This window comes from Aegilops tauschii, chromosome 1 (genome assembly GCF_002575655.3).
Source record: "Aegilops tauschii subsp. strangulata cultivar AL8/78 chromosome 1, Aet v6.0, whole genome shotgun sequence".
Taxonomy (NCBI): Eukaryota; Viridiplantae; Streptophyta; class Magnoliopsida; order Poales; family Poaceae; genus Aegilops; species Aegilops tauschii.
This window is the reverse complement of record NC_053035.3, coordinates 21,967,118-21,991,731: the sequence shown is the minus strand read 5'-3', so window position 1 is coordinate 21,991,731 and position 24,614 is coordinate 21,967,118. Positions and strand designations below refer to the sequence as shown.

The 24,614-nt window shown below is 45.3% G+C and overlaps 1 pseudogene; it reads left to right on the top strand.

Moving 5' to 3' along the window:
- Positions 1-733: 733 nt before the first annotated feature.
- Positions 734-24,354, top strand: LOC141026974 (uncharacterized; annotated as a pseudogene).
- The last annotated feature ends 260 nt before the right edge of the window (positions 24,355-24,614 follow it).

Genomic DNA, 24,614 nt, shown 5'->3' with positions numbered 1-24,614 from the left:
TAGTGCCTTCTAAATCTCCGTCGTAACCACGGTCGATCGCCCGCACCGTTCCGTCGCCGGCACCACCTTGTGGTGAGCCTCTTGTTCATGAATGTTTTACATTACCAAATTGATGTTTGTGTGATTTGGATATATAGTTACTCGTATAATTATCTTACCCGTACGTTGTTTGTTATACATAGTGCCATGGTTTTGATATCCGTCCCCGTCGGCCCTCGTCCTTGTTATGATTCGGATGTGGTATATTCTCTTTTAAAACTAGTTGTTGCATTTCATGTTTATGACAAATTATGCCCATAAAGTTGACATAGATATTTTTGTCTAGGAGGTTTGTGAACCGGAAATTCCAACCGACCCTATTGTCGAGAGGTTAAATTTAGTTGAAAGAGAAAATGAGTATTTGAAAGAAAAATTACAAAGAATTGAGGGGGAGAAGATGGAATTGGAGTTGCATGTTGCCGATGTCGTCGATGATCACAAGATCAAGATGGAGAAAATGCGCTTGAAGATTAGAAAGATTAGAGAATATGCCATTGATAGTGAGGCTTGGTATCATTATGTTGTTGGATCAATTGTTACCTTAGTTGCGATCTTGATCGCATTTGTTGTTGCATTTAAATTCTTTAGTTAGAGACTTATTTGTTTGTTGCATTTAAGTCTTGTATCAACTTTATGCATGAACTTTATGTATGAACTTGTATTAATTTGGTTTATTCGGTGTTGTGTAATGAAGATGAGCCGACAATGGATGTACGATGACCGATGCTCTCCCGAGTTCATTAATGGCGTGCAAACTTTTCTGCTTGCGGCTGAGGCAAACAAGCAGGCGGATGGTTTTATGCCTTGTCCATGTTTAGTCTGTAAGAATGATCACAATTACTCTACGTCAAGAACCATTCACGTCCACCTGTTTAAGTCCGGTTTCATGCCCCACTATAATGTTTGGACCAAGCACGGAGAAAGAGGGGTTATGATGGAAGACAATGAAGAAGAAGAGGACGACGACAGCTATCCTGGCCATGGGTTCCCTGAATACGATGATACAACAATGGGGGAAGAAGCTGAAGAAGAGGCATCAGATGAGCCCGCTGATGATCTAGGTCGGGCCATTGCCGATGCAAAGAGAAACTGCGCAAGTGATTTGGAGAAGAAGAAGTTGCAGCGCATGTTAGAGGATCACAAGAAATTTTTGTACCCGAATTGCGAAGCTGACAAGAAAAAGTTGGGCACCACACTGGAGTTGCTCCAATGGAAGGCAGAGAATGGTGTATCTGACAAGGGATTTGGGAAGTTGCTGGTAATGATAAAGAATATGCTTCCAAAGGACAACGAATTGCCCGAGAGTACGTACGAAGCAAAGAAGGTTGTCTGCCCTCTAGGGTTAGAGGTGCAGAAGATACATGCATGCCCTAATGACTGCATCCTCTACCGCGGTGAGTACGAGGATTTGAACGCTTGCTCGGTATGCGGTGCATTGCGCTATAAGATCAGGCGCGATGACCCTGGTGATGTCGAGGGCGAGCGCCCTAGTAAGAAGATTCCTGCCAAGGTCATGTGGTATGCTCCTATAATACGACGGTTGAAATGTTTGTTCCAAAACAAAGAGCATGCCAAGGCGATGCGATGGCACAAAGAAGACCGTAAGAAAGACGGAAAGTTGAGAGTACCCACTGACGGGTCACAGTGGAGAAAAATTGAGAGAAAGTACGGGAAGGAGTTTGCAGATGACGCAAGGAACGTATGGTTTGGTCTAAGCGCATATGGCATTAATCCTTTTGGGGAGCAGAGCTGCAACCATAGCACCTGGCCTGTGACTCTATGTTTGTATAACCTTCCTCCTTGGTTGTGCATGAAGCGGAAGTTCATTATGATGCCAGTGCTCATCCAAGGCTCTAAACAACCCGGCAACGACATTGATGTGTACCTAAGGCCATTAGTTGAAGAACTCTTACAGCTGTGGAATGGAACAGGTGTACGTGCGTGGGATGAGCACATGGGGGAAGAATTTGACCTAAAGGCCTTGTTTTTCGTGACCATCAATGATTGGCCTGCTCTCAGTAACCTTTCAGGACAGACAAACAAGGGATACCGCGCATGCACGCACTGTTTGGATGATACCGACAGTATATCTTTGGAGAATTGTAGGAAGAATGTGTACCTGGGACATCGTCGATTTCTTCCGAGCAGTTATCCCGTAAGAAAGAAAGGCAAGCATTTCAAAGGTGAGGCGGATCACCGGACGAAGCCTCGCCACCGTACTAGTGCTGATGTACATGATATGGTCAAGGATTTGAAGGTAGTCTTTGGAAAGGGTCCTGGCGGACAACCTGTTCCGAATGACACTGACGGACGCGCACCCATGTGGAAGAAGAAATCTATATTTTGGGACCTGCCTTATTGGAAAGATCTAGAGGTCCGCTCTGCAATCGATGTGATGCACGTGACGAAGAATCTTTGCGTGACCCTGCTTGGCTTCTTGGGCGTGTATGGGAAGACAAAAGATACACCTGAGGCACGGGAGGACCAGCAACGTATGCATGGAAAAGACGGCATACATCAGGGGCATGCCAGCTACGCTCTTACCAAAGAAGAGAAGGAAATCTTCTTTGAATGCCTGCTTAGTATTAAGGTACCGTCTGGCTTCTCGTCGAATATAAAGGGAATAATAAACATGGCAGAGAAAAAGTTCCAGAACCTAAAGTCTCATGACTGCCACGTGATTATGACGCTATGTGCATTCCTCAATGCAATCTCTCAGAAGGTAATCGATCCAGAAATCATACCAAGGTTAGAGAATGATTTGGTGCAATGTCTTGTCAGTTTCGAGTTGGTGTTTCCACCATCCTTCTTCAACATCATGACGCACATCCTAGTTCGATTAGCCATTGTGAAGCTATGTGCATTCCTCAATGCAATCACTCAGAAGGTAATCGATCCAGAAATCATACCAAGGTTAGAGAATGATTTGGAGCAATGTCTTGTCAGTTTCGAGTTGGTGTTCCCACCATCCTTCTTCAACATCATGACGCACATCCTAGTTCAGCTATGCGAAGAGATTAGCGTTTTGTGTCGTGTATTTCTACACAATATGTTCCCCTTTGAGAGGTTCATGGGAGTCTTAAAGAAATATGTTCATAACCGTGCTAGGCCAGAAGGAAGCATCTCCAAGGGCCATGAAAATGAGGAGATCATTGAGTTTTGCATTGACTTTATTCCTGACCTTAAGCCGATTGGTGTTCCTGAATCGCGGCATAAGGGCAGACTGGATGGAAAAGGCACGCTAGGAGGGAATCAAAAAATATGTATGGACGGACATTCTCTCATTGAAGCACACTACACAGTTATACAGAATTCCGCCTTGGTGGCTCCAAACACCCGGAGCGGTCTGATGACTGGATTACACGTGAACAAACCAGGAGTTTTGCCGGCTGGTTGCAGACACATACCATGCATGACGCCTCTATTGAAGATGACATGTACTCGCTGTCCCAGTTACCATCTTCGAATATAATGACTTTCAAAGGGTACGTACGAGATAAATGGTAATACATTTTACATGATTGCCCAAGATAAGAAGAGCACCAACCAAAACAGTGGTGTCCGCTTTGATGCAACAACCAAGGCGGGAAAGGAAACATATTATGGTTACATAGAGGAGATATGGGAACTTGACTATGGACGTGATTTGAAGGTCCCTTTGTTTCGGTGCAAATGGGTCAATATGACATGATATGGGGTAACGGAAGACCCGCAGTATGGAATGACAATAGTGGATCTCAACAATCTTGGGTATGCAGACGAACCATTCGTCCTAGATAATGATGTGGCACAGGTTTTCTATGTGAAGGATATGTCTACCGAGCCAAGAAAAAGAAAAGATAAGGAAGCGAATGCATCATACGATGAGCCAAAGCGCCACATAGTTCTTTCTGGGAAGAGAAACATCGTGGGAGTGAATGACAAGACAGACATGTCAGAAGATTATGAAAAGTTTGATGAAATAGCTCCATTCACAGTGAATATTGACCCGAGGATCCAGTTAAATGATTAAGATTTTCCATGGCTACGGCGCAAAGGGACATACGGGAAAAAAAGTTGCACACCCAAAGATCTGGGATGTGATCGGCTTCGCTATCATCAATTTCTTCTGTGTTTCACACCCAGGAGGGAATCTCTGTAATAGTTAGGGTAGTTATGTGTTTTGGCATTTGAAACGCGAAGAAATTTTATGTGCAAACAAATTCTTTCATGCATTTACTGATTTTTTCCAGCTAAATGACCCTGAAATTGAAAAGCATTTCAAATGAACTCAGAAAAGGTTGAAAGTTGGCATGGTACCATAATTTCACCCACATAGCATGTGCAAACAAGTAGAGAGGGTTACCGCAAAAACTGGATGCACTTCATGTATAAAATGGACAATCTCTTTCGAAGTATCAGGGTTTCGGACGAAAACTCATCCGTTACAAAGGGATTTCATTTTTTAAATAACCTAAGCATTACCAAATTGAATATAATGATAAAACACACTAATATTAAACATAAGAAAAAAGAATCACTGAAAATCTATTTTCAAAGTTAAGTTATTCACAAACTAGTGATTCACACAAATTTCAAATAATTCAAAATGTAAACTATTCAAATTTGTAAACTACCGGCACTAACAGAAAGTTTGTAATTTTTTGTACCTAAAGCAAAAATAATCCCAAAGAAACTCTAAATACAGAAGAAAAAACAACTCAAAAATAAATAAACCAAAAATAAATAAAGCAAAAAAAATAAGAAAATAAAAAGCCCACCTACTGGGCCAGAGCGGACTGCATACGACTAGAAACCCAACCTGTAGTTGGGCCAGGATGCAGGCCCGCAAGCCCAGTAGGCCCACAGGCAGAGTAGGAGAGGTAGGCCCAGAAGGCCTGCTATTGAGAGGAGCTCAATGAAGTGCCCGCGTCGGGGCTTATAAACTGGTCCTGGCGCTCCTCAACTAGCGAGGTGGGACTAAACTTCTGCGCCCCTCGTCTGGCAGCGCACACCCTTTAGTACCGGGTGGTGGCAGCAAACGGTACAAAAGGGTGGGCTGTTAGTACCGGTTGGTGCCACCACCCGGTACTAAAGGTGGGCGCTTCCCGCCACCTCGCCTGGCCAAAATCGACCTTTAGTACCGGTTGGTGGCTCCAACCGGTACCAAAGTACCATCCTATATAAGAAACACTTACGAAAATTTCGTCAGTTTCCTCCCACTTCTCTCTGCTTCATAGCCGCCGCGCCGTCCCGCGCCGTCGCCGCCGCCGTCGCGCCGTCGCCATCGACTCCGCGCCGCCCCCGTCCTCGTCGCGCCGTCCGCGTCGCCGGCCCATCCCCATCCCCGCACCGGCCTGCGTCCCCGTCCCCGCACCGGCCCGCGTCGCCGTCGCCTCGACCTCGCCCGCGCTGTGAGCCTCTGTCCCCCCTCTCCTCTCCCTCCAATCGAAGCCGCCGCGCGCGCCGCCGGTGCCGTCGCCTTGGCTCGCCGTCGCCGTCGCCTGCACACACAACACATACACACACATACACACACACACACCATACACACACATACACAATTTTTGTTCTGTTTTTAGTTTTTAGTTTTTCTGTTTTTAGTTTTTAGTTTTTCTGTTATTAGTTATTAGTTATTAGTTTTTTCTTTATTAATGTTATAGAAATGTTAGTTATATAGAAATGTTAGTTATATATAGAAATGTTAGTCTCTTCTGTATTAATGTTATAGAAATGGTTGTTATATGGAAATGTTAAAGAAAAATTAGTTATACAATTTTAGTTATAGAAATGTTAGTTTTAGATATGGTCGATGTTTTTTTAGTTTATTATATTTTTAGTTAGAAAATTTAGAATTTGCATATAAGAAATCACAATCCAATCATTTAAAAAATGTTATTTTACTTTTGCGGCATATAGTATTTGTTGTCGATGATGCCTGGCCCGCATCCTCGCCGTCGACCCGTTCGCGACGACGTCCTGCTTCAGAGGACCCATGTCCGGGATTGGGCTCCGCCGGGCTGGCACTGGGAGGTGCTACTTGGAGGGGCGCGACGCTTGGTGAGGAACCCGGCCTCGGGTCCCGTCGTCGACCCTAATCTCCTTTGGTGGCGTTCGCGTGGGCAACATTCGGTGCAGAGGGAGCCGGCCCCGCCGGAGGTGGTGCGTCGTCGTGTCAGGGAGGAGGACGAGCACGTCCATCGCTACATGGCTACTATGGACGTCAGGTTCTCCAATACCTGGCAGGTTCTTTGGGCAGATGACCGGAGATATGATCCTGTGATGGTTCCTTGTCTTTGGGTGTCCACCGCCCGCGCCCCAGGAACCACGACTGGCCTAGATTCTTCTATAGTATTCGATCTTTATTAGCTACCTAGCCAGTGATGTATTCGAGATTATATATTATTTGAGGCGATGTATTCGAGATTATATATTATTTGAGACGATGTATTCAAGATTATATATTATTCAAGACGATGCATATTATGTACTGTATGATTCAGTTTTTCCTTATTGATTGCATCCATGCATTGTAATTTGACTACTAAATTGTTTTATATTTCTTCTGTATTAGTTAAATAAAAGCTATGGCGGACAATACCGGGAGAGAGGGAGAAGAGGCCCTGTTCGAGATCATACGCAGCCCTAGCAGGCCAGATGATCTGAATGAAGCAAATGACGGCTCCCAATATCTGAACAATACCGGGGAGGGTGATGATAAGATATTCGATCTCGACGACCGAGCTGATGAAGTCATGAACTATGATTATGATTATGATGACGCAGACAATGATTATGATGACGAATACAATGTTGATCTGGAAATAACAAAGACTACTGGCGAGGTATATTTATATAAGCATGCATCTAGTGATCATCACATGTTTTTTTATTTGAAGATATATTAACGAATCGATCTTTCTTCTTTCAGCCCTCCGGATCGAGCAAATCTGCTTCTACAGATAGCAGGACAAAGTGCGGCCCGAGCAAAAAGTTGAAGGAGGGTGTAAAGTACAACATCGATTCCATCAAAGCTAGTGGCGAACCCCTCACGCCTAAGAACATTGCGAGCAAGTTCGTTCGTCAGTGCGGAGTTCATGTGAAGGACCAACTCCCGATCTCCATTCAAGAATGGAAAGAGCCAAAAACTAAACGCCCATATGTTACTTGGGTCAATGACAGAGCAAAACAAAAGCTTTGGGAATCTCTGATGGAACATTTCACCCTACCAGATTATTTCACTGATGCAGATGTGTAGAAAGTCATGGACGCTGCTCTTAAGAAGATGGCAATTGCATTCAACACCCACAAGAAAACTGTATGGGCCAACTACCTCGCTGCAGAAAGGAAGACTCCAGAATTCAAGAGAACACTAGAGAAGCAAAGAGAACACTGGCCTGCTTTCGTGAAATTCAAGGAATCAAAATTATCTAAGGAACGGTCGAGAAAAAACAAGGCCAATGCCTCAAAAAAGACGCAGTTCCATAGGCTGGGTCCAGGTGGCTACGCGGTGGCAACGCCTAAGTGGGATAAGTCTGAGCAAGAGATCGAGGATGCAGGGGTCACTCCGGTTACTAGGAGCTGGCCCCCAGGTGCAGAACTTGGTTCTATGCGCATGGGGGGCGTTGGACCCGAAGACAGGCCTGGTTTCGAAGAAGGCAAGTCTAGAAGGAATAGAACAAAAGTTACTTGACGCAATAGAAGATGCTCGAAAGGCGGTGTTCACGCCCAACAGAGAGAATGACGAGCTTACGCGCGCCCTGGGAAATCCCGAACACCCGGGAAGAACACGAGGCAAGGGCGTTATTCCCTGGTATGAGGGCTTTTCAGAATGGAACGACGACTACATGACCCGTGCAAGAAAGAAGATGGAGGAGGAGAAGAAGAGGAAGCTGGAGGAGGAGAAGAGGAAGCAGGACGCGGAACGCCTTCAAGGCCTAGAAGCAAGGCACGCGGACTTGGCACTCAAATTCCAGCAGCAGATCGACTCACTTAGCCAGGAAAGGGGGTCTCAGCAGCGGCAGCAGCAAGCGGATGATCATCCAGCATTGGATAGGACTGTCCCATCCATGCCGAGAAGAAGCGTTGGTTCCGCCCCGGGCGACACACTACTGGATACATACCCTGTGGATGACATCATAGAGAACACTAACTGTGAGCTGCACTTCAAAATGAAGAACATATCCATGAAGGTGGCGAACGTCGTTGCTTTTACAATTACCCTCGAAGCAACCTTCCATTGTGCCCCGATTCCAGCGGGCTATGCTCGTGTCTTGGTTGATGAGGTGGTGGGCCCATATTCGGGGCTAGAGCTTGACATTCCTGGAGGTGACGACGAGCAAACACAGGGAGAGGCCATACATCGTATCATCCTATGGAAAAAGGATTGCATCATCTCTCAAAGTCCACCGACACCGCGTCTACCGACTCCTCCTCGAAGTCCGCCACCGTGTCAGCAGACTCCCGCTCCTCCAAGTCCACGAACGCGTGAGTAGACTCCTGCTTCAAGTCCGGCATAGCGTCAGGCCACTCCTCCAGTTTCAAGTCTGACACCGTGTCAGGCCACACCTCCTGCTTCAAGTCCGGCACAGCGTCAGGCCACACCTCCTGCTTCAAGTCCGACACCGTGAAAGTCCACACCTCCTGCTTCAAGTCCGGCACAGCGTCAGGCCACTCCTCCTGCTCCAACTAAGCCACGTCAGCCGTCTCCGCCGCCTAAGCAATCGCAGAAGAGACACGCCGCAGCTATGGTGCGTAGCGGTACGAGTCGAGGTAGTACAGAAAGTACAGGCGGAGACAAGCGATATAAATATGGTCCAAGCAGCCTCGCTCCTCTTCCTCAGAGGCCTTACAACATGACCGAGGAGCAAAACGATGCAATAGTGCGGGCCGAAGTGGACGCTCATTTTCGACCAAACCGGCAACGCCGCCGAGGGAGAAAGTGCCTGACGAAAAGATTGACCACTTCATTCGTATGGCTAGACCACCAGCTCCCAAGCCTGTTGACTCAGACTATGAGCGCCAAATCAGGAAGGCACATCGAGCACAACTACAGAAAGAAGCGAGCTCGAGCTCGAGCCAACAAGCAGCTGTCAAAAAATGCGGGAAAACCGTTCCCCAGCTTGGAAAACAGGCGGCGCAATCGAACCCCCCCCCCCCCCCCCCCCCCGCTTGTTGTGCCAACAACACATGAGAGTACGCGCGCCCAATATTATTATGGGCAAACCGTTTACGTTCCCGAGCTGGGCGATGTGGTAATAACCGGGGAGCATATAATGCAGGCTGAAATGCTCAAGATCACTGTTGGACAACTCCTCGATATCGAGCCCATGCCTCCGCTTAGAGAGGAGGAAATAAAACGGAAATATGTCCGCGGCGAACCTTTGGTCAAGCCCGAGGAGGTTAAGAACCTGCCAACGAGAATGTATGAATTGCATGATTGGTACATGAAAATTACCAAGATCTCTAATCGAGAGTCCCTCATGGTGCAAGTCGAGGAAGATCATTACTTCCATAAGAAAGCTCTGGCCGTTGAGTATTCAGAACTATTTCAGTTATTCAATCAAGATGCACTCGACAAATCTATCATCAGTTGCTATTGTCTGTAAGTGATTTCTTTCTGTAATTTAAGTCTCAAGCTAGCTCTAGTGCTCATTGATTGATCATTAATTATCTGTAATTATATATCCTCACTATATATTCTTTTCTGTGGTATTATGCAGGATGAAGATGTATGAAATGAAAAAAGCTGGACGCTATGGCATTGGGTTCATTGACCCAAATACCGTTAATGAATACACATGGAAATTGGAATGGTGTAGATAAGATGTAGAAAAAAACATGGTAGAGTTCTTGAAGCGCCTCAATAGCAATGAAGATATACTACTTCCTTACAACTTCGAGTGAGTCACACTGTCTTGTACTACAAATTCTGTTTTTGCTTACTAGCTACATGTTAATAAGTGTATAGGGTTTAGGGTTATAGTTGATTAGTGTTATGCACATGCCCGCTTAATTTATACATGCAAACATATGCGCATGCAGCTTCCAGTGGATCTTGTTAGACATTAAAGTTGACGAAGGAAAAGTTGAAGTACTGGACTCACTACTTCAAAAAAATAGTGACTACACCATCGTGAAGGGGATAGTCGACAGGTTATTTCAATCATTATTAACTATATCTCGGCCTATTTAGTTCGTCATTTCCTGATATGAACTATTTTTAGTAACTCCTTTATTAATTTTCTTTGCCGGCGGGTAGGGCTTGGGCAAACTAAATCAAGGTGACTCCAGGAAAATGGCGACAAAAGCTATGATGGTATCGACCCAAGGTAAGTAATGAAGTAGTACTAGCTAGCTAGCTACCATCTCTTTAATTCTTGTTTCAATACCATTAATTAATTAACATGCTTGATTAATTATTATCTGATTAAATTCTATTGTCGTAAAGGCCCTGAAGCAGGCGCCGGGGACTGAAGTGTGTGCATACTACGTTTGCAAGAACATTCGCATGATGGCGTCCGAAAGGAGCAGATCTGATAGACAGGACTGGGTACGTTTGCCAGAACACTATTCACAAATCTTACATGATTATCGATATCTAGTCACACAACTAATACACATGCATATTGATCTCCTTCTTAACAGTTCAAAGAGGTGCGGAACAATCTCCTATCAGAGGAGCGCATACGAGCACTTCAAGAGGAAATAGCGGGATTTTTGCTCGACCAGGTCATAGATCCCAAAGGAGAATACTATTACCCGCTACCTCCCCCATGAACCACTTGTCATCGTGCTCCGAAGGCACCAAGGCAACATGTAGGAGAAATTGTATATATATACATGTGTATGTGTGAATAATTAATGGTGGTTGTGAGACATTCGATTATATATATGACCAGTTCTACGAGAAAATCTATTTATATATATGCATAACGTGTACAATATGTAGTATCGTAAAATACCAGCAAACAAAAAAGAATTAAATGGAAAACACAAAATTAATGGAAAAATAAAAATTAAAACCAAAACCTCCCCAAACATTTAGTACCGGTTGGTGCTACCAACCGGTACTAATGGTCTACCAGCACCCGGGCCTGGCTCGTGCCACGTGGTGGCACTTTAGCGCCGGTTCATGCCGAACAGGTACTAAAGGGGGGGGGCTTTAGTCTCCACTCCATAGTGCCGGTTGCAAAACCGGCACTAAAGGACTTTACGAACCGGTGATAAAGGCATGTTCTGCACTAGTGTAACCCCTCTTTCTGCTTGGTCCAAACGTTATAGTGTGGCATGAAACCCTTCTCAAGCAGGTGAATGTGAAGGGTTTTCGAGTCAGAGTAATCCTTCGTATTCTCACAGATAAGGCATGGACAATACATAAAACCATTCTGCTTGTTTGCCTCAGCCACTTCGAGAAAATTATGCAGGCCCTTAATGTACTCGGAGGTGCGTCTGTCACCGTATATCCGCCGGTTCATCTGCGTGCATTATATATAATTAAGTGTGTCAAAAACCATTACAGAACATCATGAATAGAGAAGTGACCAAATTAATAGAAGTTCATCATCAAATTAAAACCAAAGTACAATAGTGATCAAATGTTATTACTGAAAACATAAATACATAAAGTTCGTACATACTTCTCGTTGAACAACATATAGCTCTCTAGAGCATCTAATAAACTATACATTGAAACTATGTAAAACATTCCAATCCAATAACAAATGCGATCATAATCGCAACTAAGGTAATAATTGATCCAACGGCATAATGATACCAAGCCCCAGTATGAATGGCATATTTTCTAATCTTTCTAATCTTCAAGCGCATTGCATCAATCTTGATCTTGTGATCATCGACTACATCCGCAACATGCAACTCGAATTCCATCTTCTCCTCCTCAATTCTTTTCAAAAAATTTCAAGTAATTGTTTTCTTTTTCAACTAAATAACCTCTCGACAAGAGGGTCGGTTGGAATTTCCGGTTCACATACCTCCTAGATAAAAACATCTATGTCATGTTGGTCGGCATAATTGTCATAAACACTAAATGAAACAAATAGTTATAAAAGATAATATACCAAATCTGAATCATAGACAGGACGAGGGCCAATAGGGGAAGATACCAAAACCATGGCACTATATAATAACAAACAATAATAAAAGAAATAAAATTATACAAGTATCTATCCCAATCATACAAGTAAGAATCTTTTTTATTTTAGAGAAGATAAGAACAAGAGGCTCACCACGGTGCTGCCGGCGACGAGATCGGCGCGGGCGGTCGACGGCGGTGAGGATGGGGATGGGACAGGACGGACCACCAAACCTAGACAAATCTTTAGGAAAATGGAGCTTGGAGAGGAGAAAGCTTAAGTGTAGCACGGGCATTTCATCGAACACCTGCACACGCCGGCGGGCCAAAAAACAGAGGAGTGAGCAGGCTGGGGTGGGGGTATATATAGGATTATCTTTAGTCGCGGTTGGTGGCTAGAACCGGGACAGAAGACTAACCTTAGTGTTGGGGATAGTTGCAGAAATTTAAAATTTTCTACACATCACCAAGATCAATCTATGGAGTCATCTAGCAACAACAGAGAGAGAGGAGTGCATCTACATACCCTTGTAGATCGCGAGCGGAAGCGTTCAAGAGAACGGGGTTGATAGAGTCGTACTCGTCGTGATCCAAATCACCGATGATCCTAGCGCCGAACGGACGGCACCTCCGCGTTCAACACACGTACGGAGCGGAGACGTCTCCTCCTTCTTGATCCAGCAAGGTGGGAGGAGAAGTTGGTGCAGATCCAGTAGCACGACGGCGTGGTGATGGAAGCAGCGGGATTCCAGCAGGGCTTCCCCAAGCACTACTGGAGGAGGAAGAGGTGTCACGGGAGGGAGAGGGAGGCACAAGGGCTTAGGGTGCGGCTGCCCTCCCTCCCCTCCACTATATATAGGGGCTAGGGGGGGCGCATGCCCGCCTTGGAGATCACATCTAGAGGAGGAGCGGCGGCCCCTCGGGGGGCAACGGCCCCCTTAGGGTTTCCAACCAGGGGTGCGCATGCTCCCTCGGGGGGGAAACGGCCCCCTAGGGTTTCCAACCCTAGGCGCCTTGGGCCATTGGGTGGGGCGCACCAGCCCACCAGGGGCTGGTTCCCATGCCACTTCAGCACATGGGGCCCTCCGGGATAGGTGGCCCCACCCGGTGGACCCCCGGGACCCTTCCGGTGGTCCCGATACAATACCAGTGACCCCCGAAACTCTCCCGGTGGCCGAAACTGGACTTCCTATATATAAATCTTTACCTCCGGACCATTCCGGAACTCATCGTAACGTCCGGGATCTCATCCGGGACTCCTAAGAACTTTCGGTTAACCGCATACTAATATCTCTACAACTCTAGCGTCACCGAACCTTAAGTGTGTAGACCCTACGGGTTCGGGAATCATGCAGACATGACCGAGACACCTCTCTAGCCAATAACCAACAGCGGGATCTGGATACCCATGTTGGCTCCCACACGTTCCACGATGATCTCATCGGATGAACCACGATGTCGAGGATTCAAGCAATCCCGTACACAATTCCCTTTGTCAATCGGTACGTTACTTGCGCGAGATTCGATCGTCGGTATCCCAATATCTCGTTCAATCTCGTTACCGGCAAGTCACTTTACTCGTTCCGTAATGCATGATCCCGTGACTAACTACTTAGTCACATTGAGCTCATTATGATGATGCATTACCGAGTGGGCCCAGAGATACCTCTCCGTCATACGGAGTGACAAATCCTAGTCTCGATCCGTGCCAACCCAATAGACACTTTCGGAGATACCTGTAGTGCACCTTTATAGCCACCCAGTTACGTTGTGACGTTTGGTACACCCAAAGCATTCCTACGGTATCTGGGAGTTGCATGATCTCATGGTCTAAGGAAACGATACTTGACATTAGAAAAGTTTAGCAAATGAACTACACGATCTAGTGCTATGCTTAGGATTGGGTCTTGTCCATCACATCATTCTCCTAATGACGTGATCCCGTTATCAATGACATCCAATGTCCATGGTCAGGAAACCGTAACCATCTATTGATCAATGAGCTAGTCAACTAGAGGCTCACTAGGGACATGTTATGGTCTATGTGCTCACACATGTATTACGATTTCCGGATAACACAATTATAGCATGAACAATAGACAATTATCATGAACAAGGAAATATAATAATAACCATTTTATTATTGCCTCTAGGGCATATTTCCAACAGTCTCCCACTTGCACTAAAGTCAGTAATCTAGTTACATTGTGATGAATCGTACACCCATAGAGTTCTGGTGTTGATCATGTTTTGCCCGTGGAAGAGGTTTAGTCAACGGATCTGCGACATTCAAATCCGTATGCACTTTATAAATATCTATGTCTCCATTTGAATATTTTCACGAATGGAGTTGAAGCGACCCTTGATGTGCCTGGTCTTCTTGTGAAACCTGGGCTCCTTGGCAAGGGCAATAGCTCCAGTGTTGTCACTGAAGAGAGTCATCGGCCCCGATGCATTGGGAATAACTCCTAGGTCGGCAATGAACTCCTTCATCCAGATTGCTTCATGTGCTGCCTCCGAGGCTGCCATGTACTCCGCTTCACATGTAGATCCCGCCACGACACATTGCTTGCAACTGCACCAGCTGACTGCCCCACCATTCAAAATATACACGTATCCGGTTTGTGACTTAGAGTCATCCAGATCTGTGTCGAAGCTAGCATCCACGTAACCCTTTACGACGAGCTCTTCGTCACCTCCATAAACGAGAAACATATCTTTAGTCCTTTTCAGGTACTTCAGGATGTTCTTGACCGCTGTCCAGTGTTCCATGCCGGGATTACTTTGGTACCTTCCTACCAAACTTACGGCAAGGTTTACATTAGGTCTGGTACACAACATGGCATACATAATAGACCATATGGCCGAGGCATAGGGGATGACACTCATCATTTCTCTATCTTCTGCCGTGGTCGGGCTTTGAGCTGTGCTCAATCTCACACCTTGCAATACAGGCAAGAACCCCTTCTTGGACTGATCCATATTGAACTTCTTCAATATCTTATCAAGGTATGTGCTTTCTGAAAGACCTATGAGGCGTCTTGATCTATCTCTATAGATCTTGATGCCTAATATGTAAGCAGCTTCTCCAAGGTCCTTCATTGAAAAACACTTATTCAAGTAGGCCTTTATGCTTTCCAAGAATTCTATATCATTTCCCATCAATAGTATGTCATCCACATATAATATGAGAAATGCTACAGAGCTCCCACTCACTTTCTTGTAAACACAGGCTTCTGCATAAGTCTGTGTAAACCCAAATGCTTTGATCATCTCATCAAAGCGAATGTTCCAACTCCGTGATGCCTGCACCAGCCCATAGATTGAGCGCTGGAGCTTGCATACCTTGCCAGCATTCTTAGGATCGACAAAACCTTCCGTCTGCATCATATACAATTCATCCTTAAGGAAGCCGTTAAGGAATGCCATTTTGACGTCCATTTGCCATATTTCATAATCATAGAATGCGGAAATTGCTAACATGATTCAGACGAACTTCAGCTTCGCTACTGGTGAGAAGGTCTCATCGTAGTCAACTCCTTGAACTTGTCGATAACCCTTAGCGACAAGTCGAGCTTTATAGATGGTAACATTTCCATCCGCGTCCGTCTTCTTCTTAAAGATCCATTTATTTTCTATCGCTCGCCGATCATCGGGCAAGTCTGTCAAAGTCCATACTTTGTTTTCATACATGGATCCTATCTCGGATTGCATGGCTTCAAGCCATTTGTTGGAATCTGGGCCCACCATTGCTTCTTCATAGTTCGAAGGTTCATCGTTGTCCAACAACATGATTTCCATGACAGGATTGCCGTACCACTCTGGTGCGGAACGTGTCCTTGTGGACCAACAAAGTTCAGTGGTAACTTGATCATGATTGTCATCATTAACTTCTTCTCTAGTCGGTGCAGGCACCACACAAACATTTTCTTGTGCTGCGCTACTTTCTGGTTCGAGAGGGGTCATCTCATCAAGTTCCACTTTCCTCCCACTTACTTCTTTCCAGAGAAACTCTTTCTCCAGAAAGGACCCGCTCTTGGCAACGAAGATCTTGCCTTCGGATCTGAGGTAGAAGGTATACCCAATGGTTTCCTTTGGGTATCCTATGAAGACGCATTTTTCCGACTTGGGTTCGAGCTTTTCAGGTTGAAGTTTCTTGACATAAGCATCGCATCCCCAAACTTTAAGAAACGATGGCTTAGGTTTATTTCCAAACCATAATTCATACAGTGTCATCTCAACGGATTTCGACGGAGCCCTATTTAAAGTGAATGTGGCAGCCTCTAAAGCATAACCCCAAAATGATAGCGGTAGATCGGTAAGAGACATCATAGATCGCACCATATCCAATAGAGTGCGATTATGATGTTCGGACACACCATTACGCTGAGGTGTTCCAGGCGGCGTGAGTTGTGAAACAATTCCACATTTCCTTAAGTGTGTGCCAAATTCGTGGCTCAAATATTCCCCTCCACGATCTGATCATAAGAACTTTATTTTCCTGTCATGTTGATTCTCAACCTCACTCTGAAATTCCATGAACTTTTCAAAGGTCTCAGACTTGCGTTTCACTAAGTAGACATACCCATATCTACTCAAGTCATCAGTGAGGGTGAGAACATAACGATAGCCACCGCGAGCCCCAACGCTCATTGGACCGCACACATCAGTATGTATGATTTCCAATAAGTTGGTTGCTCGCTCCATTGTTCCGGAGAACGGAGTCTTGGTAATTTTGCCCATGAGGCATGGTTCGCACGTGACAAATGATTCATAATCAAGAGACTCCAAAAGTCCATCTGCATGGAGTTTCTTCATGTGTTTGACACCAATGTGACCAAGGCGGCAGTGCCACAAGTATGTGGGACTATCATTATCAACCTTACATTTCTTGGCATTCACACTATGAATATGTGTAACATTACGTTCAAGATTCATTAAGAATAAACCATTGACCAGCGGTGCATGACCATAAAACATATCTCTCATATAAATAGAACTACCATTGTTCTCGGATTTAAATGAGTAGCCATCTCGCATCAAACGAGATCCATATACAATGTTCATGCTCAAAGCTGGCACTAAATAACAATTATTGAGGTTTAAAACTAATCCCGTAGGTAAATGTAGAGGCAGCGTGCCGACGGCGATCACATCGACCTTGGAACCATTCCCGACGCGCATCGTCACCTCGTCCTTCGCCAGTCTCCACTTATTCCGCAGCTCCTGCTTTGAGTTACAAATATGAGCAACCGCACCGGTATCAAATACTCAGGAGCTACTACGAGCACTGGTTAGGTACACATCAATAACATGTATATCACATATACCTTTGGTATTGCCGGCCTTCTTATCCGCTAGGTACTTGGGGCAGTTCCGCTTCCAGTGACCGTTTCCCTTGCAATAAAAGCACTCAGTCTCAGGTTTTGGTCCATTCTTTGTCTTCTTCCCGGCAGCTTGCTTACCGGGCGCGGCAACTCCCTTGCCATCTTTCTTGAAGTTCTTCTTACCCTTGCCTTTCTTGAACTTAGTGGTTTATTCACCATCAACACTTGATGTTCCTTTTTGATCTCCACCTCCGCTGATTTCAGCATTGAATATACCTCAGGAATGGTCTTTTCCATCCCCTGCATATTGAAGTTAATCACAAAGCTCTTGTAGCTAGGTGGGAGCGACTGAAGGATTCTGTCAACGACCGCGTCATCCGGGAGATTAACTCCCAGCTGAGACAAGCGGTTGTGCAACCCAAACATTTTGAGTATGTGTTCGCTGACGGAACTATTCTCCTCCATCTTACAAATGTAGAACTTGTTGGAGACTTCATATCTCTCAACCCGGGCATGAGCTTGGAAAACCATTTTCAGCTCTTGGAACATCTCATATGCTCCGTGCTGCTCGAAACGCTTTTGGAGCCCCGGTTCTAAGCTGTAAAGCATGCCGCACTGAACCAGGGAGTAATCATCAACACGTGTTTGCCAGGCGTTCATAACGTCTTGGTTTGCTGGGACGGGTGCTTCACCTAGCGGTGCTTCAAGGACATATGCTTTCTTGGCAGCTATGAGGATGATCCTCAAGTTCCGGACACAGTCCATATAGTTGCTACCATCGTCTTTCAGCTTGGTTTTCTCTAGGAACGCGTTGAAGTTGAGGTTGACATTAGCGTGGGCCATTTGATCTACAAGACATATTGCAAAGATTTTAGACTAAGTTCATGATAATTAAGTTCATCTAATCAAATTATTAATGAACTCCCACTCAGACAAACATCCCTCTAGTCATCTAAGTGATACATGATTCGAGTCAACTAGGCCGTGTCCGATCATCACGTGCGTCGGACTAGTCATCATCGGTGAACATCTTCATGTTGATCGTATCTTCTATACGACTCATGTTCGACCTTTCGGTCTTCCGTGTTCCGGGGCCATGTGTGTACATGCTAGGCTCGTCAAGTCAACCTAAGTGTATTACATGTGTAAATCTGGCTTACACCCGTTGTATGCGAACGTTAGGACCTATCACACCCGATCATCACGTGGTGCTTCAGAACAACGGACTTTAGCAACGGTGCACAGTTAGGGGGAACACAATTCTTGAAATTTTAGCGAGAGATCATCTTATTTATGCTACCGTCGTTCTAAGCAAATAAGATGTAAAACATGATAAACATCACATGCAATCATTTAGTGACATGATATGGCCAATATCATTTTTTGCTCCTTTTGATCTCCATCTTCGGGGTGCCATGATCATCATCGTCACCGGCATGACACCATGATCTCAATCTTCATCATCGTGTCTCCATGAAGTTGTCTCGCCAACTATTACTTCTACTACTATAGCTAACGGTTAGCAATGAAGTAAAGTAATTACATGACGTTCGAGTTGACATGCAAGTCATAAATAAATTAAGACAACTCCTATGGCTCCTGCCGGTTGTCATACTCATCGACATGCAAGTCATGATTCCTATTACAAGAACATGATCAATCTCATACATCACATATATCATTCATCACATTCTTCTGGCCATATCACATCACATGACACATGCTGCAAAAACAAGTTAGACGTCCTCTAATTGTTGTTGCAAATTTTTACGTGGCTGCTATAGGTTTCAAGCAAGAACGTTTCTTACCTACGCCAAAACCACAACGTGATATGCCAATTTCTATTTACCCTTCATAAGGACCCTTTTCAAAAGTGGGAGAGACAGACACCCGCTAGCCACCTTATGCAACTAGTGCATGTCAGTCGGTGGAACCTGTCTCACGTAAGCATACGTGTAAGGTCGGTCCGGGCCGCTTCATCCCACGATGCCGCCGAATCAAGATAAGACTAGTAACGGCAAGTAAAATGACAAAATCGACGCCCACAACAACTTGTGTTCTACTCATGCATAGAAACTACGCATAGACCTAGCTCATGATGCCACTGTTGGGGATCGTTGCAGAAATTTAAAATTTTCTATGCATCACCAAGATCAATCTATGGAGTCATCTAGCAACGAGAGAGAGAGAGGAGTGCATCTACATACCCTTGTAGATCGCGAGCGGAAGCGTTCAAGAGAATGGGGTTGATAGAGTCGTACTCGTCGTGATCCAAATCACCGATAATCCTAGCGCCGAACGGACGGCGCCTCCGCATTCAACACACGTACAGAGTGGAGACGTCTCCTCCTTCTTGATCCAGCAAGGGGGAAGGAGAAGTTGATGGAGATCCAGCAGCACGACGGCGTGGTGATGGAAGCAGCGGGATTCCAGCAGGGCTTCGCCAAGCGCTACTTGAGGAGGAAGAGGTGTCACGGGAGGGAGAGGGAGGCGCAAGGGCTTAGGATGCGGCTGCCCTCCCTCCCCTCCACTATATATAGGGGCTAGGGGGCGCATGCCCCCCTTGGAGATCCCATCTAGAGGGGGGCGGCGGCCCCTCGGGGAGCAACGGCCCTCTTAGGGTTTCCAACCATGGGGGCGCATGCCCCCTCGGGGGGGCAACGGCCCCCTAGGATTTCCAACCCTAGGCGCCTTGGGCCATTGGGTGGGGCGCACCAGCCCACCAGGGGCTGGTTCTCACACCACTTCAGCCCATGGGGCCCTCCGGGATAGGTGGCCCCACCCGATGGACCCCTGGAACCCTTCCGGTGGTCCCGGTACAATACCGGTGACCCCCGAAACTCTCCCGGTGGCCGAAACTGGACTTCCTATATATAAATCTTTACCTCCGGACCATTCCGGAACTCCTCGTGACGTCGGGATCTCATCCGGTACTCCGAACAAATTTCGGTTAACCGCATACTAATATCTCTACAACTCTAGTGTCACCGAACCTTAAGTGTGTAGACCCTACGGGTTCGGGAATCATGCAGACATGACCGAGACACCTCTCTAGCCAATAACCAACAGAAGGATCTGGATACCCATGTTGGCTCCCACACGTTCCATGATGATCTCATCGGATGAACCACGATGTCGAGGATTCAAGCAATCCCGTACACAATTCCCTTTGTCAATCGGTACGTTACTTGCGCGAGATTCGATCGTCGGTATCCCAATATCTCGTTCAATCTCGTTACCGGCAAGTCACTTTACTCGTTCCGTAATGCATGATCCCGTGACTAACTACTTAGTCACATTGAGCTCATTATGATGATGCATTACCGAGTGGGCCCAGAGATACCTCTCCGTCATACGGAGTGACAAATCCCAGTCTCGATCAGTGCCAACCCAACAGACACTTTCGGAGATACCTGTAGTGCACCTTTATAGCCACCCAGTTACGTTGTGACGTTTGATACACCCAAAGCATTCCTACAGTATCCGGGAGTTGCACGATCTCATGGTCTAAGGAAACGATACTTGACATTAGAAAAGCTTTAGCAAACGAACTACACGATCTAGTGTTATGCTTAGGATTGGGTCTTGTCCATCACATCATTCTCCTAATGACGTGATCCCGTTATCAATGACATCCAATGTCCATGGTCAGGAAACCATAACCATCTATTGATCAACGAGCTAGTCAACTAGAGGCTCACTAGGGACATGTTATGGTCTATGTGCTCACACATGTATTACGATTTCCGGATAACACAATTATAGCATGAACAATAGACAATTATCATGAACAAGGAAATATAATAATAACCATTTTATTATTGCCTCTAGGGCATATTTCCAACACTTAGGTCCTGGTTCCAGCCACCAACCGGGACTATAGGTGCTGGGCCAGGAGCGAGGACCATTGGTCCCGGTTCATGTTTGGACCAATGGCCCTCGAGGCCCGGCCGGCGCCCTGGCCTCACGATCTGGGACTGATGCACACTTTGGTCCCGGTTCGTAAGTGAACCGGGATTAATGCCCTTATCCCGGCTTGAACCAAAGCCCTGTTTTCTACTAGTGTATATTAAATCCTAAATTTTGACTCTTCATATAATGAAATGAAGGAGATGAATGTTTTTAACTTAACTGACAAATCGAATAATGCTTTCATTTCTTGGGCGTTTTGCAAAGATTGGTTAGCTGAAATAACAATTCTCCTTCATGTTATTCCTCAACACACATTCCCACTGCTATGCATACTTTATTGGGGGTGCCATTTATTTTCTCTTATTGCAACGCACGGGTAATTTTGCTAGTATGGAAAATACATGCAACAACAAAAAAACCTAAAATATATTTAAGAAAATCAACATTGCTAAACTATGCAACGGCATACAAAATATCCTCAAATACATTTTAAAAAGTCAAGAAGTGAGGACATGTAGATGAAGTTTAATCGCACGACAAAGGTGAGCACTTAATTACGTAAAAAATAATAATCTGTTAGTAGCCAAAGAAAAGCATTGTTATTACTTTTTGTGACGAATCAGTTGGGATCAAGGATCAATTTCCCAATATGTACGAACATACTTTGAAAATCATATATGTGGGCATCGAATAATTTATGGGAACTTTTAAAATAGAGAATGGCGAGCTTATAGAAATATACAGGCCGGTTAAAAAATAAAACAAACTTCTAATGTTAATGTTGGAATTTTAAAATATGATGGTGGCGTCTGGAACGCTGCGGTCCAAGTGGAAAAACGATTTGACCACAAAACCAAAAAGGGGAATTATTGGAAAGACAACGAAGATATCCAAAAGTTTAAAAACAATCTTCAAGAAGTTCCATGATTTCCCAAAAATTTTATAAGTACAAGGACAATCCTGAACCGAGCCATGTCTCATAATAAGGCATCCAACTCAGCGGCATGCTTAAGTGATGAACGCTTTACTGGTGGTGGTGCCGATGAGGTACATAGGTTTATGTGTGTGTGTGTGTGCACGTGTGATACAAAGGGAGTAAGAGAGGCAGAGGTAGCCCGTGTAGACACAGCAGCGAATGATCGACATAAAGTAATAAATTAAGTCCTCCGGGAATTGTGGAATATTCCAATCATATATACGATGTAGATGCAAACAGTAACTGTGAAAGTTCTAACCAGTAGAGAGCAATATCGGAAAGTAAAAAACGTTGCGGAAAAAACTAAAAGTAGATGATATATTGTAATAAAGTTAAATAGAAAACACATTTTGAATGTATTTAGTAATTACAAATGTCAGGAGCCGTTAAATATACATAACAGCGTCACCCCTTTTTGTTGTGGCACAATGCTCAAAATAAATTTTGAAAAAAAGAAGATGATCCACGATATGGTGGTCATAATAGGAAGTAGAGTAACATAAAACGCTACACTATGTAAATACTTTTCTTTCTGTGAGATTCAAACAAAAGAATACTTATATAAATTTTCTATGTACAATACTAAATCCTCAAAAATTACTAGCCTGTGCACGAGCACAGGTTGTTGACTAGTAATGTTAATCTGTATCTGGGGCTACTTTAAGAGGAGTTAGACATGTTAAGAAAAACACCGGCCAAGACATGGGACGCCAGCAAAAGCGAGTATTTTTATATGAGAACCGCGCTAATCACACATATGTCGCAGGCCAGGTGTGACACGGACATAGTGGATGCATGTAGTGCATGGACGGTACGACGTCTCAGCAGCTAACGTCAATGAAAGATGGCAGCTCTGGGAAAATTATGTACATGGGGCATAGAAGATAGCTCGAGAAGGACGACCCATGGAGATCTATTCAATGGTGAGGCTGAGCATCAAGGACCTCCACATAAGCGGACCGGCGCCGAAATCGATGAGCTGTTGAAAAATTGGGAACAGTGCCCCGCGCCAGGAAAGGCGACGAAAAAGGCGCCGGAGCCGCTGCTGAAGGTATGGAAGACGAGGTCTTTTTTCTGGGACATGGAGTACTGGCACAAACTCGACATGCCTCATAGCCTTGATCAAATGCATATGTGTAAGAATGTCCTTGAGAGCTTGCTTGCGACACTGATGAACATGCCAGATAAGACCAAGGATGGGCCGAAGGCAAGAAGAGACTTGCAAAATTTAAAAATCAGGGCAGATCTGCACATGCCGCCCCGTAAAAAGTTAGAGGAGAGAGAGACGGAGACGGAGGCGCAGGGGAAAAAGGGCAAAAAAGTGAAGGAAAAGGATTATTGCCCCCCTTCTTACTTCACCTTAATTCCGGCTGAGATCGATCAATTCTTCAAGTGCCTTACCGGAATCAAATTTATTTCCGGTTACTATGGGAAGATAAGCAGATTTCTAGACACGAAGAAGAAATGGTTCAACGGGATGAAGTCCCATGACTGTCATGTGATGATGACACAGATACTATGTGTTGCCCTTAGAGGGATAATGGACAACCACGTCCGCGACACTCTTATTGGTCTCTGCAACTTTTTCGACATCATCTCTCGAAAGACGATCAGTGTGAAGCAGCTCCGAAGGCTACAGGAAGTGATCGTTGTGATACTAAATGAGCTGGAGATGTACTTCCCGCCCGCATTCTTTGACGTCATGATGCATATGTGTGTCCACATTGTGAACGACATAATAGACATGGGGTCGTCATTCCTGCACAACATGATGTCATTCGAGAGGATGAATGGGGTCATCAAATGATTCATTCGTAACATGTCCCGTCCGGATGGAAGCTTCGTCCAGGGATATCTAACACAAGAGTGCATCTCTTTTTGCGAGAATTATCTATATGGTGGAGATCGGCCTGGTGTTGGTTTGCCTGTTAAGAAACACCTTGGAAGGCTCGAAGGAGAAGGTCACTCCAATGGTCGCAGCGAACTGCATGTGGATTCCTCGGATCGACGCAATGACTTTAACATAGCAAACTCATGAAATATCGTTTCGTTTTACTGCACAAAGAAACCATCACAAAGAAATACACTAGTAGAAAAAGGGCCTATAGTCCCGGTTGGTAAGGGCCTTTTGTCCCGGTTTTTGAACCGGGACTAAAGGGTCGTTACTAATGCCCTAACCCTTTAGTCCCGGTTCTTACACGAACCGGGACAGATGGGCCTCCATGTGGCCGGTGCGGCGAGCCCAGGCAGGAGGGCCTTTGTTCCCGGTTGGTGGCACTAACCGGGA